We start from the raw sequence: 6000 nt of genomic DNA on the forward strand, positions 1-6000 counted from the left end.
TCCTTCACACTCACCTGAGTGCTTTATCAAAGTGTGAGTGTGTGGTTGAGATGAACTTTACATCACAATGACTAATGCCAATAACGATAAATACATTTATCGTTATTGCTAAATTATTTGTAACACATTTGTTGTCGAGAAAACACACATTTTATATATATATATATATATATATATATATATATATAGGAAAATTAAACGAAAATTCCGAATGTTTAAGTGTTTCAATAAATTTTCAAGGAAAATAGGATTCCTTGATAATATGTTGAAACACGAAAACTTGGAATTTATATTTCAGTTTTAATTAATTACAGTCGATAAGTTGTTATTAACAACAATAATAACAATAATAAATAATAATATTGGCTGTAATTATTATTATTATTATTATTAATTATTGTTGAGCAGTAGCCATAATTGAATTATAAGAAGCTGCTGCTGTGTGTGTGTGTGTGTGTGTGTGTGTGTGTGTGTGTGTGTGTTTGTGTGTGTGTGTGTGTGTGTGTGTGTGTGTGTGTGTGTGTGTGTGTGTGTGTGTGTGTGTGTGTGTGTGTGTACAGACTGCTCTACATCAAATGATCTCCCAGAGGGAATAGACTCCTTCCTCTCAATGTTTGCTGATGATGCAAAAATTATGAGGAGATTTAAAACGAAGGAAGATAATATAAGGCTACAAGACAAACTGAATGAATGGTCCAACAAATGGTTACTAAAGCTCAACTCGAGTAAATGTAAGGTAATGAAACTAGGGGGGAGGAAATAGAAGGCCAGACACTTTATACAGAATTCGAGATGAAGTCATTCACGAAACGAGCAGACAGAAAGATCTAGGAGTTGATATCACGCTATTCCTGTCTCCTGAAGTCCGCATCAAAAGAATAACATCGGCGGCGTATGCAAGGCTGGCTAAGATCAGAACTGCCTTCAGAAACGTGTGTAAAGAATCTTTCAGATCCTTGTATACCACATATGTAAGACCAATCCTGGAGTATGTGGCCCCTGCATTGAACCCGTACCTTGTAAAGCACAAGACGAAACTGGAAAAAAGTTCACAGGTATGCCACCAAGCTAGTCCCAGAACTAAGAGGCATGAGCTACGAGGAAAGGCTGGGTTAACGGCACCTTACGTCGCTGGAAGACAGAAGAACTCGGGGAGATATGATCACTACATACAAGATTTTCAGGGGAATTAACAGGGTAGACAAGGATGGATTATTTACCACGGATGGTACACGAACGAGGGGACACAGGTGGAAACTGAGTACCCAAATAAGCCACAGGGACGTTAGAAAGAACTTTTTCAGCGTCAGAGTAGTTAGTAAATGGAATGCATTAGGAAGTGATGTGGTGGAGGCTGACTCCATACACAGCTTCAAGTGTAGATATGATAGAGCCCAATAGGCTCAGGAATCTGTACATAAGTTGATTGACGGGTTGAGGGGCGGAACCAAAGAGCCAGAGCTCAACCCCCGCAAGCACAACTAGGTGAGTACAACTAGGTGAATACACCTTTCTTGTAGGCCTATGCAATATTTTACAAACTGTAATTTAAATATGAATTCCTAGAACGAAAACCCGATTATTTATATAGGAATATATTTATATAGGAATATATTTATATAGGAATATATTTATATAGGAATATATTTATATAGGAATATATTTATATAGGAATATATTTATATAGGAATATATTTATATAGGAATATATTTATATAGGAATATATTTATATAGGAATATATTTATATAGGAATATATTTCCGTATCATGTTTTTGAAAATAAAAAATAAATACAAATATTACTACTAATAATAATATTACTTGAAATTATCATTATTCATATATTTTTCACCCTGTTTATTTTTTAAATAAATAATTACCTCGATTCCTTTTATATATTTAATCAGATTAAATAAGAAAAAAAGGATCAAATAGTCTTACACACATAAATCACAATAGTGTGATGCATCAAATGAACAAATCTCAGTCGATTAAGGCAGCGTTTGGGATGCTCTCGTACGTAGGTTCGAATCCTCGTCACGGCCCTTGTGGATTTGTACATGATCAAATAGCATTCACAAGATGGACACAGGGGACTCAATGCCCACTCATCTCACCTTCCTAATTAAGGTCATTTTGAGGATAATGCTCTAAGCACCAGAGCCGGTCGGCCGAGCGGACAGCACGCTGGACTTGTGATCCTGTGGTCCTGGGTTCGATCCCAGGCGCCGGCGAGAAACAATGGGCAGAGTTTCTTTCACCCTATGCTCCTGTTACCTAGCAGCAAAATAGGTACCTGGGTGTTAGTCAGCTGTCACGGTCTGCTTCCTGGGGGTGGAGGCCTGGTCGAGGACCGGGCCGCGGGGACACTAAAAAGCCCCGAAATCATCTCAAGATAACCAGTATTACGGTGGTTTCTTGAGGTTATTTTGAGATTATTTCGGGGCTTAGTGTCCCCGTGGCCCGGTCCTCGACCTTTTTGTTACACACCCTCAGGAAGCAGCCCGTAGCAGCTGTCTAACTCCCAGGTACCTATTTACTACTAGGTAACAGGGCACCAAGGTGAAAGAAACTCTGCCTATTTGTTTCTGCCTCCACCGGGGATCGAATCCCGGAACCTCAGGACTACGAATCCGAAGCGTTGTCCACTCAGCTGTCATGCCCCTCCTGCTTAATTGGCACTAACAACAAGTAGTTTTGACCCTTTGATCTCCCTTAAAAATTTCCACGAATTAGACAAGAGAACAAGGCTGTTAAACCCAACCCAAATACAACGTTCTGTGATCCGCTGAATAAAAAAAAACTATACACACCTGTGACATCTCTTTCAATGACATATAGACGGGCGGTCAAAAGCCTTAAACTCCGCTCTGTGCCCTGACCACGGTATAGAAAATACAAACCCTTAGCCTCTGCTGTCGCCCGGGCCACGGTTGTACCTCAAAGCTTTTGTCTGTGGTAGAGAGAATAATTGCTCACTCGCTTCTATACATGGCTTTTTTTTTCACCCCTCTCTCTCTCTCTCTCTCTCTCTCTCTTTGACTTTCTAGTGTTTATTGTGGTGAGGTTTCATGACTAAAGGTTTTGGAAGTGGATTTTTCGATCTTTTTACCTGCAAGGAGGCCTTTTGAATCCCCCTTCCCCCCCCCCCCCCTTCAGTTTGGTATGTAGGCAGCTAACATAAGGGTTCCTTTACGGGTCAAACGTTCGAGGTGAATATAGGGGGTGTAAAGTGACAGGAATGAACAACCCAGTGGGTTAGCCTGGTACTGGAGGTTGTTCATTCATTGGATGAGTGACGCTGCCCAATACTGCAACTATGTCAGTTTGTTCACTCACAGGATGAGTGACGCTGCCCAATACTGCCACTATGTCAGTTTGTTCACTCACAGGATGAGTGACGCTGCCTAATACTGTCACTATGTCAGTTTGTTCACTCACAGGATGAGTGACGCTGCCCAATACTGCAACTATGTCAGTTTGTTCACTCACAGGATGAGTGACGCTGCCCAATACTGCCACTATGTCAGTTTGTTCACTCACAGGATGAGTGACGCTGCCTAATACTGTCACTATGTCAGTTTGTTCACTCACAGGATGAGTGACGCTGCCCAATACTGCAACTATGTCAGTTTGTTCACTCACAGGATGAGTGACGCTGCCCAATACTGCAACTATGTCAGTTTGTTCACTCACAGGATGAGTGACGCTGCCCAATACTGCCACTATGTCAGTTTGTTCACTCACAGGATGAGTGACGCTGCCCAATACTGCAACTATGTCAGTTTGTTCACTCACAGGATGAGTGACGCTGCCCAATACTGCCACTATGTCAGTTTGTTCACTCACAGGATGAGTGACGCTGCCCAATACTGCCACTATACGTGTTCACTCACAGCATGAGTGACGCTGCCCAATAAACAAGACCTTCGGGGTCAAAATATAAATTTTACCTCCCTCTTGCTTAACCCAAAGCGTACGAACCTCGTCGGATCAACCAACCTGTTGAAGGCGCTGTTGTCTTGGGCCGAGGAAGGGTTAATTCGACTGTTTTAAAAATTTCACAAAATTTTCTAAAAAATTCCTGACCCTATTGTTTATACTGTCAAAGTTTGGCTTTTACATTAGGGTGTGAGGACAATGTATAGATACGAGAGGTCTCATCAACCTGTCCTTTCACCTAATCAGATTCGACCAATCCGTTAAAAATACGACTTATAAGTGAAAATTAAACCAAAGTGTTATTGACGCATTTTGCGGGGGTCAATATTATTTTTATTCACGTAGCATTGAAGGAAAGTTTACATGAAATGCTTTAGGAGAATGGGTCGTTTAAAACGAAGGGATGGGGGGGTGGTGGTTTAAGGTGAACGGGGTGATTTATGATAAAGAGATAGTTTAACTATTTTCTACCAGCTCCGAAGTATATTTTGCTACGAACTCACATTTCCACAAACTTAAGGCAGAAACCACAACTCCGAAGCCCTGATCACCCATTAGAGAGAAGAAGCATCGTTTCAAAAACTCTCCAAAAATAGATGATAGCTCATAGAATATCCTGGTTTACCCTGTCACATGATAGAAGTGAAGATAGAAAAAGTGAAGATAGAAACTTTAATAACATAGTCTCTGTTGAAGTGATATATCGCATAACCTGTTAAATTGCACCTTGACAACGGAACCCCCCTGTTAACCTGCTGTATTAAGCAAACAGAGCAAAAATAACAGAACCTGTGGGACTAACTAGCCATAAACGGCATATACTTGACAAACGGCAAACGGCATAACGGCAAACTTGACGTCAAATGCCTCCCTGATGTCCACTTTGGTGCCGGCTCTAATGGAACTCTATACATCAGCTTGCATGTGCTCTATACCTTATATTACTCTATAGGTACATGTAATATGAATTATTACCGCGCTAACTCAGCTCTCTCTGTCCAATATAATGAGGTTTGTGACCATTTGCATTCACGTGGATGTGATTGATTTTCGAACGGCTTCGAACATTTACTAAGCGATTGGAAGTCTTGGTAAAATGTCTCTTGGTTAGAAAAAAAATATATTTTTGCATTTTTCTGATAATACCTCCTATTAGCAGATTTTTTTTAAATAATAATAAATCTTGTATAATAATAATAATAATACAATAATATTCGACTAATTATTCTCCTAAAATATTACCCATATTTTAGAAGCAAAATTAATTATATTTTGTGTTATATTTGTATGTTATAGATTTGTCAGAGAGTAATTATGTAATGTCTTCACAGGTAAGATAATTTATCTCAAGGAGAGAGAGAGATAAGGTTTTGTTATTCATTGGTGTGAATTCTAATCATGGATCTGTTGATTAGGTGATGGGCTACTCTTTGATTAACTGACCGATTGGTTGATTTGCAGGTGTGTGTGTGTGTGTGTGTGTATGTGTGTGTGTGTGTGTGTGTGTGTGTGTGTGTGTGTGTGTGTGTGTGTGTGTGTGTGTGTCTGAATCTCTGTCTATCCCACACAGTGTTTCGAGCTCTGATCCGTTTGCATGACTTTACTGACAAAAATTATTTACATTTTTGCCTACTCTAAGCAATTCAAGTACGACTTAATAGAGTAAGATCCTGCTCTTATCCACTGTCCCACAAAGGGCAGAGGATCATACACAAGAGGATCATACATACATACATACATACATACATACATACATACATACATACATACATACATACATATACATACATACATACATACATATATATATATATATATACAGGCGATGAGTCACGCCTGTGTGTTTCTAGTGTGTGGTCTGGTCAACATATATATATATATATATATATATATATATATATATATATATATATATATATATATATATATATATATATATATATATATTCTTTTTTTTGCTGCCCCACACAAGGCAGGGAAGGATTAATTAGCGATGTAGCTTAAAAAAAATACTAAATAAATAAAATATTCGTTCTTCATTCTTTAAAATGAATGTA

Source organism: Procambarus clarkii, chromosome 67, assembly GCF_040958095.1.
Source record: "Procambarus clarkii isolate CNS0578487 chromosome 67, FALCON_Pclarkii_2.0, whole genome shotgun sequence".
Classification (NCBI taxonomy): domain Eukaryota; kingdom Metazoa; phylum Arthropoda; class Malacostraca; order Decapoda; family Cambaridae; genus Procambarus; species Procambarus clarkii.